The sequence below is a fragment of the Anoplopoma fimbria genome, chromosome 21 (genome assembly GCF_027596085.1).
Source record: "Anoplopoma fimbria isolate UVic2021 breed Golden Eagle Sablefish chromosome 21, Afim_UVic_2022, whole genome shotgun sequence".
NCBI classification, from domain to species: Eukaryota; Metazoa; Chordata; class Actinopteri; order Perciformes; family Anoplopomatidae; genus Anoplopoma; species Anoplopoma fimbria.
Window position 1 is genome coordinate 3,058,549 of NC_072469.1, and position 13,336 is coordinate 3,071,884.

A 13,336-nucleotide genomic window follows, 5' to 3' on the forward strand; every position below is an offset into this window, starting at 1 on the left:
CCGTCTGCCCTCTATCTACGTATCAGATTAACGTCCACTCTGCTGGGGCTGAGTGCTGAAAGTTTAATAAATAAATACAGTTTTTCTCTGCTCACTCTTGCTTGTTGATTTAACCGGCCTAGTCTTCCAAGGAATTAAGTTCATATTGGGTGAGGACATTTACACCCAGCGCCAACATTCAGTGCCAGAGCAGACGGTGGTGACCTTCAGGCAGCATGGCGAAAAAAGTGAGGGTAAGACATTCAGCTCTGGCACTGGAGACTGGGAGCCACATTCTGTCCCAGACCAACAAGTAATGCTGGCTTTCTAAAAGCTGATCCGTGAAGGATTTGAGTTGGCAGCTCCCACTGGTGGCTTACGTGTGTTTGCCCTGACCAATCAGAACTGAGGGAAGTATCCCCCCCTGTCAACAGCATTATTTCTTTTTTTTTGGTAATGCTGTTAAAAGACTTTCTACAACCTGAATAGCTGCATCAGTGTCATCCAGGGTAGTTGCTGTTTTTGTTAGTAATTGACAACTTCCCTTTTCTTAATCCTGCAGAGCTCTTGGCTGTTTATCCAACAGGGAAAATAGCAGCTAATGCATACAACACCAGGGGTCTCATTCACACGGCGTAGGATCCACACTTAAGGTTTGCATACGTACAAATGAGGAAATGTATTTACCACCAAAAGTATTCTGATGTATAAAAACCATGCGTATGGGTGCCAGTGCAAAATTGATCTTGAGATAAACCAGATCAACTTGGAAATGTGCCCACATGGATCAGCCTCATATCCCGCCTCTACACTCCCACACATAATAATATAGAAACAAATAGCACCTTTTAAAACAGAGTCTACAAAGTGCTTTGAGGGACAAAGCAAAGCAAAAGACAATATAACAACAGAAAGCCCAACAAAAGCAAGACAAACTGAGGTAAAATGTAAACCCTGATAATAAACAGAACAATTTATGAAACGATAAAACCAATCCATACGATAAGTACAAACTAAGAAAAATGAATAAATGAAATATAAAATAGTAACAACAATAATAAGAGTAAGCCGTAAAGCTTTACCATGATCGACCATAATCGGTCAATGCATAGCACCTGCAGGATCTTTCAAGCAAAGTTCTGAGCCTGCTGATCAATGGTTCTCCACATCGATTCTGTGAGGAGGACCAAGAAAAATGCTTTTTCTGACACAGAAACTAAAGGAGGTCCCTGAACACTCGTTGTCTCCTAATTCTTCCATTCAGGTAGTCCTCTAGCCGTGCCAGTTTACCCATCATGCAGCAGCACGCATTACGGGTTTCACCAAAGTATGGATGTGTTTACAGCAATCAGACAATCAGTGTACTCCCCCACACACACCCTGGTTTGAAAATGGAAGTTTGATAGGTGAATCCAACTGATTTCTTTATTTGTTTTGTTACGGTGACCTTGGCCTGCGTTATGATGAGGACTCATAATGAGGATACGGATTGTAACGATCGTGAGAGAGCTGTCAGCGGCTTTATTCCCAGACGTTGCTAATTTAAACCATCCCAGCAGGCAGGTGGTGGGGATGTGCTGGGTGGGGTGACTGGAGGAGGCAGAGTGTGTGACAGCCACCGCTGTGACTCCAGAGCGCTCTGATTCTTGCATCGGATTGCGGTTTTCAGTTTGTTTGTGTACAGTTTACTGTGTCTGTCCGTACTGAACCATGAATTAGTTTCCTGGGAAAAGTCAATGTTGGAAAACAAAGTAAAATGAAATGTGCATTTGTATGAATACACTACATAGATCAGTGTAGCAATGTGTTACATACCGTTTAAAGAAAATTCACCATTGATCTTTTGTGTTAAGAACAGAATAGAATATTTGCCACAAAATGACATAAATAACAAAGCCTACAGTAGCTCCATAAAAAACATCAAGATGTAGCCTCTTGACATACTTGACATAGATTAATTTTGCGTATTATGGCTTGAGCGATGAGAGAATGTTTAGAAGTTGTGAAGAGTGTGACAAGTATACAGTCATCGGTTATGATCTGCAAGCTGTGTGAACATTGTGGAAATCATAGAAAATTTGTAGTTATCCATTTGCACCCACATTTCAAAACATGTGCAATCTGATTGAAATTCAAATTGTTATGAGATTGGAACTCATTGTTTTGAAAAAAATTAAACTAATCCAAGAATTCAGCCAAAGAGAAGGAGGGAAACAGTAAACTACTGTAAACCATACTTTAACCATACCGCAATTTCCATGCATGGCTATTGTCTTTAAGCACTATCATGGATTTAAACTGAGTTTCAATCTTCTTAAATCAACATTCTGCACACACTTTGTGTAAATTGTTATAGTTGTTTCTTCAGACCAGTTGTTAAGTACCAAAAGAAAACCTGCTGCACACAAGTGGTTGTTTTTTTAAGTTTGTGTGAGCAGCAACAGCAGTGATTTCACCTGAGAATGGATTAGAAACCGAGAACTGTACTAACAAAAGAAAGAGTGCCACTTACAGAAACTCCAAGTTCATCCAAAGGAAAAGATGTCACAGTCTTAAGAGGCGTCTTTGTGACTGACAGGTGAAGAGCTGAGCAGATGAAAATAACAACAGAGGCTTCCACGCCACTCCGTCGCCTCGCCTACACCTGGAATAATAACAGGAAATTATACGGCACAAAAAGTACACAACAGGACTCGGAGATGCATTTCAACAATTGACACTTGTTGCGTTTATTGTCTTCATGCACGTTCACTTGCTAATAGAGTTTTTCATTTAACCAACTGTAGCATGAAAAAGAGCAAACAATGGCTTCCGGTTAATTCTGGTCTCTGATACTCCGGAAAAACACCCATTTCTCTCCCTCTTCATCCACAAACAGCTCATAAAAGACCCCCCCCTCCCACCAACACCACCACCACCTCGTTCGCACAGCTCGGCCCTTTTGGCCTCCGTCCCCCTCGCGCTTCATCTCATCGCCTTCCTGTCCTGCCAATGTTGTTGTGACACTCGGCTTCCATTACACCCCCATCAGAGCCTCTGTCCGCCATCTCACTGAGGGGGGAGGAGGGGGAGGAAATGACTGCTGCCCCCTTCACCCCCTGTCCTCCAGCAGTCACAGGCTCTGTCACACGGACAGACAGGTAGGAGGGTCGACAGACGTGAGGACAGCTGGGCGACACAGCTTTTATCTGATATTCCTGTCATCTCTTTTCTTCATTCAAAACCAACAACTGAATTATTAAACTTCACGAACAAATCACAGCGTGTCTGTGTGGCCGTGTGGATCGAATGAAACAATGTTTTGTTTTTTTGTCAGAGGGGGTGTGTTTCTCCGAGGCAGAGCCAAGGGTCCCCTCGTAACATTGTTTTAGTATTACATTCTAACGTTTCTGATTTTACCAGACTCCACAGAGACCCGGTGGCTGGAAAACTTGGATTGCCTTCTATTTTTGGAGCTCACCAAAATGACCTCTAATTTCACTGTTTTATCAAAGTACTAGCATACACTGTGTGCGGGAGGAGTGAGAGAGGAGAGAGGGAGAGGGAGGGAGGAGGAAGAGAGGAGGAAGGGGGGAAAATTGAGCTAAAAAAAGCAGAGCTGAATTACTGTACTACGCCGCAGCCATAGGTAACACCAATGGCTTCCGCAACAGATGTCAAATCACATTCCCGTGGCTGTGTGCAGACGCAGTTAAAACAAGCTTGTCAATTATAGCTGAGATGATTAAAGTGTTTTTGCGATCCACGGAGCTGAGTGGTGGACCACAGAGAGGCGTCGGTGGGAACCTCTCCATATGGAGGCCATGTGCACGGTGGTTATACTCATGATTTCATTAAAAATAATCGTTGTTTTATTCTTCTATTTAAGCTCCGGGCGAGCAAGATTTGTCCGCTGTGAACGCAGGGCCCTGAAACACATAGATGGATTTTCATCATGCAACGGTTTGTAGATAATCTGGATAATGCCTCGCAACTGAAAAGCAGATGGGTTATTATAAGCAAATATTGAAACTGTCCCTGTCCCCCAGCTGCAGAGTGCAGTACAAGGCCCTCACCCATGTCCAGGAGTCAGGTGCAAGAACAAAATTGTGAAATTAAACATAAATCAAATTCCGTACACCGGGCCTGTGGGGCTCAGCTGCTCTGCAGTAACTTTTTAGAAATGTTTCTTTCATTCTGCACTGGGATGCCCATAATTCAGTGCTCCTCCTCGAGTCCCTCCATGGTTGGAATTCACAAACACAGCTCGCTCCTTTATGATTTTCTGAAGAGGGGTTGCAACAAGAAGTGAGGGCCGTGTGGAGGAGGGAGGGAGCTGTTCAGTTTATCACAAAACCAAAGACTTACTCCTCCGTCTGTCAGCTGTACAAAGTAACCAGTACATTCCTGGCACACCTTCATCGCGACCCTCGTGCACACACAACTCTCCTCGCCTGCCACTTCTTCTCCGTCCGCAGAGCTTGTTAGATGCTGTTAATTATATGCTGTGGTAGGTTAGATGACGTTTATGTAATTACCCTCTTTTGTATTCAGAAATCAAATTCGAATGGGGGTTTTGGAGAAGTTCATCAAAAGGACCTATTTAAACAGTCACGTTTGTTTTGAATATAGCGGTATAGGCCTGGTGGGTCTGCCGCGGGCCGTCTCGATGGGCTGTTTCTTGGCTTTGTGTAAAGTCTTAGGGAATATTGTCTATGGAATTTTAAACGAGGCCTCAGCTGTTTTTCGAGAGTTATAAAGGAATGATAATTAACCAGGAGAGTGGCTTGGGAACCTATGTGAGAATCTATCGTCAGCAAATGCTTTTTTAAACTGTAGTGGGTATCCATATGGCAGTATTATGTTAGAAAACATCTTTTTTTTTATGTATCTGATGTAGGAAGGAGCTATGTATCCGTGTCACTTTGAAACTTTACCAAAGAATTGCTTCCGTGATGGAAAAAGGCTCAAAACACGCCCCCCAAAAGTCCCACCTCGCGGGTCGTCTGCCCCGTTATCTAATATGATCTAATCTCCAGCTTTTTCTCCTCTGGCAGGGGACACATGGGCAGACAGCTAAACATGTCAGGGATATTGGATGTGTTATGGTGGTGTTTGCTGGAGGTGTCTCCCTCAACTTTGCCTCGGACTCTGATGAGCTGAGGGACCGTTATTCCCCAGGTGATTCTGCCCCCCAGATTAACTGGGCTGATTCCCACCGTGTCATTGCATTGTGTGTGTGTTTAGCACCAGAACCAGTAATACCCCACAAGAATTGGTGAGTTTTTTTGTTGTTAGTGCAAGCTTGTTTTGTTGGGGATGTTTTATTTTTTTCCTTTATTTTCCTAAAAAAACCCAGTGTGGTCCTACATTATTTTTCTGTCGTGATAGGATCTTGAGATTCTCTGTTTCTCCCTTTTTTTTTTCCCCCAAAGTAGCAATGAGAAGTTTGAGGCGAGATGAGAGGTTCCACCGGCAATTGTACTAAAATAAGGATGCAACAGTATAATATTCTATCAGATGAACAGAGATAGAGATGCTGCCTTGAACCTCTAGTCTCAATTATCTGTTGAATAGAGTTGCCACCTTCCTGTTTTTTTTTTGTCGAGGGCACGAGCAGTTCATTTCAGACTTCAGTTTTTTGCGAAGAAGCTCCCTCACACTGTAGGAATCTGAAATGAATCTAAAGTGCAACTAAATCAGATTTATGCGGACCTTTTTATTTTCTAAACTGGCTAAAAGAAGGCCAACAAGTCAAATCAACCGACGTCATTCTAACTAATTTGTCATTTTGTGTGATTTGCTTCTTAAACAAACACAAAAAGCATATGGAGGGTAAAAGTCATGACGAGACACGTTGAAAGCTTTGAAATGTCAATTAAAATAAAAAAAAATCAAGACATTTAGATGAGAAGGAAAAAAGACTGCAGCTTGGCCTTTGCAATACAAACACAACAAGGGCTGAGTCACAGGGCAACCGCAAAGAATGCTGAACTGTAGCATAAACAGAGGATAATTAATTTCCCTTGCTTGTGTGATTAATTATTCAAACAAACCTGGAGGCTGAATAACACGATGACATGATGATGCATGATGTTCGTACGGCGAAAAGAGGATATTTCACGTAAATTCTCCTTAAATCCTTTCTGAGAATCATTTATTTTGAGCAAATGCTTTTTTTTTTTTATTTGGCTGTATATATTTTTGTTCACAGTGCCCAATTACACGCAAATAGGGCTTCTAAACAACAGCAGCTTGTTAGCTGGACAGTGTTTTGGTAACCTGTCATCCTGCCAGGTGGTGATTGGAACGGATCCGATTCTAGTCCCCTTAACTTCGGCTAAGCTTGATGGACCTGTCTAAGCTCTTTGCTGTAATTTACCTCCTCTGAGGGTGAACTCTTCGGAGTTTGAATACATGCTTGGTGTGATCGCTCCGCCGCGATTCCAGCCATAAAGATGAAATCCCCCTGCAGCCTCAGAGCGATAAACTTTCCCTCTGAGCCTCTGATGGATGGCTGCCGTTATATTTAACGCTGTAACATAATCAGCCTGTGTGGCCTTTTGTCTGCGCCGTGTGTACACTGTAAACCAAAAATACAACCACGTACTATTTCAATTCTGTACATGTGCAATCTATCATGCGAAATTGGAGGTGAAAGATCATTTACTGTATTAAATATGCATGACTTATTGGGGATCTACCGCACACAAACATCAATCATGTCCTGTGCAAAGCGGGTGGAGTGCAGTTTATGTAGCAAAGAGTCAGTTACCTCACAGGAACACATTAATGTATTCTAAGAGTGGAATATTGATAATTCAGAAGATTAAAACGCTATAGTTCAAGTACCTCAGGGTTTTGTTCACCAGATGGGGGAAGATGGAGAGGGATATGGATGCAGGCGTTGTACCGGGCCGTTGTGGTGAAGCAGGAGCTGAGCTGGTAGTCAAAGCTCTTGATTCACCAATCCATCCACGACCAAGCGACACAAACAACTTCCATTGTCGTACCTCAATGTGCCGCAAGATGCTGTCTGCTTTACCTGACATTATTTAGAAGCTAATTGAGTAATTATGTTCTGTATGAAGGTCATATTTGGACAGTTGTAGAGGGAGAACCCAAATTATTTCCTTGAGAATAAAAGGCAAAATGAAATTGCTCTGGTAGGTTTGTTTCCTACTAACTGTACTTAAAAACAAATTAAAACTGCACAGATTACAATTGCCATTTTGTAAAGCATTAGTTAATTATCCGTGTTTTTAAATGCACATATTTTCTTTTTCATGTGCAATAACAGAAAGATACACAAAGCTCATTTAGAGGTTTTTCTAGACACATCCAACTGCTAAGAGGTGCCGGGGTAGACCCAGGACACGCTGGAGGGATTATGTTTCTTGTCTGGCCTGGGAACACCTCTGGGTCCTCCAGGAAGTGCTGGTAAATGTGCTGAGGAGAGGGACGAGAGCAATACCTTGCTGCCCCCCCAACCCGGCCCCAGAAAAAACGAAGAAGATAAAGGATGGATGAAGCTGCTATATTGTGCTATGAAACTTTTCTGGAATTTGATCTTATAGACGTTCTGAAAGCGAAAAAAAAAAAGCCTGTTTTTGTTCTTTTTTTGATAAGCCACTCAATTGCAAGAAAATACATGTGGGTCATAACACCCCAAAATTTGGCTAATTTAAGATTCTTTCCCCTGCCTCTGAAGCTTACAAGGTATAACTAGAGGGCTCTAACAAATAAATTATGGAATGCCTGCAGTTTTTCTTTTTTGTGATAGAGATAAAGCAGATACAATATTAAATCCTTCCCAAATTAGTGGCCGATGTATAATTCAGTAGGTGATGAACATCAGCTGGGCGGAAAGCAGGCACTAATGAGATGTGGGCAAACCGCATCTGAGGTAACTGCCCTCCTCCGTCTCTCTTTGTCCCGCTTTCTATCTCACTGTCTTTTTCTCTCCCTTTTAACGTCTGCCCCTCTCCCTCTCTCTCTTTCTCTGTTTTTTTGGCTGCGTCAACGGCCGCACAAACTCTCTTTGCTGTAGGCCTCCGCACGCACAACAGAATGGGATGCTGAACACATGGCATAGCACAACAAAGACAAGACATTTCATCAGAAACGGAGCCAAGCATAGCGCGGCAGACATTTCTTTTCATGAACTCTTGTGTTCTTTTCCATTTCCCAAGTTGTTGTGATATTACCGGATCAACCATCTGAAAGGGACTCTCAGAACGATCATGCAAACATTGTGTTTTTTGGTACAGCACATGTAACCCGATCATTTCTGTGGGGATTTCTTCTCTTTCTGTCTTGAATTGAATATGTGTCCCGATGGATTTGGGGGTGTGGCATGAGGCTCCATTACAAATGCAGTGGACTCCTTCAATTTTGCACTTTGTAATGGAACACTGGTTTGCTGAATTTATCATCTAACCCCACAACCTTTCTCCGAATAACATTTCCTGATTAATTTGCGATGAGATTATCCTCAGAAAATGATGAACAGGAACGTGTTCTATGTTTTGGTTCAACGCTTATGACCCGTTTTCTTTCCCGTTCTGTTCTTTGCTTTTCTACACCATGTGCTGGGTCTGGTGGATGTATGCTACACACTGCAAACACCTTGGTGGATTGGTTTCTATGTTCTGATGGATTTCCAGAGGCTCCATCACGTATGCAGTGAGCTGCAGCTGTAAAGTTCTCAACTGCTTTGGGTTTGTGCCCTTTGCTCTGTGACATTGGTTTGCTGAGTTACTGTGTAGTGCATGGCCAAAAGTATGTAGACACTTAAACATTGCATCCTTATGTGACAGCTCACAGCAGTCGCCAGATAAACACAAGTTGCCGTTGTTTCTGCAAACCACGGGTACGGTGAACATCGATGATTTAGCATTTGTTAAAGTAGTATATGAAGCGTCCGTTACTAAAAGTTACGTTGTATAACAATGAGTACAATCTGCAAGAAACTCCTTTAGCTGCGACTGGGAGTGCCGTGTCAAACAAACACAGGACTTTGACCCAGGAAACCGCCGTTCGTGTCCCGTGTCAAACCAAAAGTAATGTGCAAGTTATAGAACATTGCTAGCTTGTTAGGTTACCTTACATAAGAAAGTCTGCAAAGCGTGTTTGTTATTTACGTTATGTTGTTACCTTATTATTTCTCTTTTTTTTAACCTAAACAGTGTTGATGTGTTTGGTATTATGTATGACTGTTTTTTAACAATGTGGTCATGTTCTCAGGATACAGCCATTGCCATGGTGAAAACAATGTTATTAAAAATGATTGGCCAAAAGTCATGTAAATAAGATCCAGGTTATAATAAAGCAGAATGTATTTAGGATAATTCTTAAGCATCTGAAAAAATAAATAAAATAAACATCAGTTAAGGGCTTATTATAAAATGTAATTACTTAATATGGGATTATTGTGTTCACTTGGTGCATTTCTTCTTCGATTGACTGGAGAGGAAAACAAATCCCTCATCTCCACATTAGTGACTACATTACTGTTGACCTTCCTCTTAAATACACAAACACATTTCATAAACAAAACATCTTCAGCCTTCATTATTAATCATATTTGCTATTCTTGCTCTATGGGCTTGTACAGATTGTGTGCCTTGTTCAAATAAAATGGAACTGGGAGACTTTTAAATCTGTTATCAACTTTCTCATGAGAAAAGTTCAGCCGTTGACAACTCCTCTCGGCCAACACTCTCGTTGACTGTCCACATGTCAGCCGAGGGCCCGCGGTCCCTCAGCACCATTGGACATGTTGACTAGTTGTTGAGAGCACTCTCAGTCCAGAGTCAAAAAAATGCCACTTCAGGTTTCGGAATTTTTCTAAATATAATTAAAACTACTATCAACATTAAAGTGGCCCTATTTTGCTTCTCCATTTTCCCTCTTCTTTAGTGTGTTATATATATATATTTTTTTACATGTAAAAGGTCCGTAGAGTGTAAAACCTGAAGTCCACGCCTAAAAGGAGTTACCCTCCCCCTCAGAAGCTCCTGAGCTGCCTGAAACAGCTCCATTGAATTCTCTCCTTCACTTCCGTAACTTTATGAGGTCATAGTGTAACTTTATGAGGTCACAATGTTACTTTATGAGGTCATGATGTTACAGAAGTGACGTAAAACTCCTTCCGGCTAGTTTGGCCCTCAAACAACAAAAGAGAGAGACAGAGTTGAAACTCCGGAGGAAGAGAGTTTTGAAATGTGAAACGTTGACCAATCACAACAGAGCGGGCTAGCTGACCAATCAGAGCAGACTTTGCTTTCTGGAGGGAGGAGCAAGCACTACAACGGAGCGTTTCAGAGAGCGGGTGAGAAGAGGTGCTGCAGGACAGCCAGGATGAGAAAAACAAGGAGGATTATGGGCATTAACGCATGTAAACATGTTGTAACTGTAACTTGAGATAAAAATATGCACCCGGAAAATAGCATAATAGGGCCTGTTTAAGTGTTGCATCAGTCAATCGCTGAAAGAATGTTACACATGGAAATGTGATTTAAGCTTCAAATATTGTTTCAGCCCCTTAAAGTTTTGCAGATGTTTTTCTTCTCATGCACTGCATATTCATTTTATACTTCAACTTCTTGGATGAATAACTTCTATGAAGCATACAATCTGTAAAAATAGCCCCCTGAAAAACACCTGTAGGAAGGCCCACACGTATAGACGCTTCCCATGCACCGCAGGGATACATATTAACAATTAACTTTCGCAACTGTTGCAGAAATTATCACCTTAGGGGACCATATGGGTGTACAAGGCAGAGGCAGCTGTGGAGCTTAACACGGTACATTTACTCAAGTACTGTATTTAGATTAATATTTAAGTACTTCTACAGCAACTTTGGAATCTCACTGCTGCAGTTATACTGCAGTTTGATGCAACTATCCACACGTTTGAATTCACTTTGTGTATCTTTCTGTTATTGCACTGTTAATTAACTAATGCTTCACAAGATAGCAATTGTAATCTGTGCAGTTTTAATTTGTTTTTAGGTACAGTAGGACACACCCCTACCAGAGAAATTGCATTTTGCCTTTTATACACATTTTTATTCCCTTGGAAAGGATTTGGGTTCTCCCTCTACATCTGTCCAAATATGACCTTCATACAGAACATAATTACTCAATTAGCTTCTAAATAATGTCAGGTAAAGCAGACAGCATCTTGCGGCACATTGAGGTACGACACACATGCGATTATCTAATTTCTCCACTGAGGTTGGCTACGTCCACACAAATGCAGCAAACAGCGAAAAACTGAATTAAAAGACAGAAGGTGCACTGTTTTATGCAAGCAGATGCATTTAATGCCACAGAGCCTTCACATTTGTCTTGAATGAATATTCAGCATTGCATAAGATCTCCTCCTATAGCCAAATGGAGCTGCCATCATCAGTGACCTTTAAAGGTAAACACATGGCCATTTGACAGCATTCAACAGCTTTAACCGCAAGGAGAAAAAGAACACCAACATATGGTGCATTTACTGCCATTAAGAATTTCTTATAGGATGCGGTGGAAAGTTTAAAGTCTATGCTACTTCGACTATTTCTAGGCCAAAAAACAAAACATTTGAAAGAAATGATGCCAGTGATTCCCAACATTTTGGCTCGTAAACCCTCTTGACAGGTATTAGATTTCGTTAGTTGTTAGCAGTTCTAAACATCTCAGATAGTTTCATTTAAATAACTGTTTGAGGTACAAAGAGGTGAAATCATCCAATGTTTCACAAAAAAAGAACAAATTCGAGAACAATGAATACAAATGAGTGCAGCAGAAGTTAAAACTTTGTTCTTTTATCTTTCTTCCAACCCCATTAATCATCTCACAACCCCTCAGATTCCTCTTGGGAGCCTTTGAAGGTCTGACCCCTTGGTAAGGTACCACTGGACTTTAGTACTGAACTGAATAAAAAGTAGTTATGTCACCATTATAAAATAGTACAATGTTAGGGTAACACTTCCTATGAGGGGATATCTATTATGTATTATATAAAGGCACTTGTAATGTGTTATAATCTGCGTATGGCGTTGTATTATCATAAGCATTCATAAATACTCATAATGTTTTAAAACAATAGTCAATCCCGTTATAATAAATCATGCCAAGTGCATATTTTACTGTCATGTGAAGGTTTGATCAACAAAAGTGATGCCTAGAAAAAAACTTGCGTACTCATTGTGTGTTATGTATGACCTGTTACATCCGGCTACAGGTAAAGTACAAAAAGATTCAGATATTATCTATATTTTGAGTCAATTGATTCTTTAGAGTGAGTTTCTTTGGGAGAATCATGACTTTAGTGAAATGTAAATGTCCATCATTCAGTTGTTATTCATCAAAAAGTTTTGTCAAATTGGAGAGCTACATTTCGACCACTTATGCGAAATTATAATCACTTTATAACACATTATCACAATGATTATGACACATTATCAAAAGAGTATAATGTATTACATCTATGGAAAATGTAATACAGTAAGAATAAGAACATATATAAGAAATGAAAACTACAAAATGATGATACTTGACCATGTAAGTCATCATTGATGCTTTACAATGTGTTACGATTATTGTTACAAGGCATTATGAAACTTGATGAGTGCTTGTATATACCTATAAATTGTATAGGTTTACAATTTGCATGACTACATGTAATGGTGTATTTCTGCATTGTTGAGAATTACCCACACTAAAGCATTAATTCCTTAATGCAATAATAACTGAAACAAATGCATAAAAATGATCAATCATTTGTTTCAAACACATCTTCTATGCAGTGATAACTGTGTAGCGTTTGAAAGAGACACAATCCAAGATCTGATGAAAATTCAACATCAAACTTGAAGAATTTAAGAGATAAACTTTGTGTCTGTAAATAGTGTAGTGTCAATGTTGAATGAGCACTTTAGCTACAACTGTGCAAAACAGGAGTGTACCTAAAAAAAGCCTGTTCAATCATTGTCAAATGTTTTGTGATTTTACTCTTCAAATATTAGTTTCAAATAGTTTCAGTCCTCAGTGGTCACTTTAAAACTCCATGATGAGGACATATAAACTGATTCTCCCTGATTGTTCCTGGTGACTTTTAAAAGACAATTCAAAAACTGTCCTCAGAGTAAAAGGTCACAGGTTTTCATCATTCCAGCAGACAGTATCCTCGCCAAAGAGCCACAAATCCCGTCAGTGTCCTTGAACACGACTCAGAGCCCCCGCCTGCTCCCTCACTGCGAGCCACTCTGAATATGAGCGTCAGCTAAATGCCTTAAATGCAAATGCATATCATTTTCCATTCAAATCAGATTCAGCAAAAAATGATGAAATTGTTCCTTGCAGTGGCAACATTTTTAGAG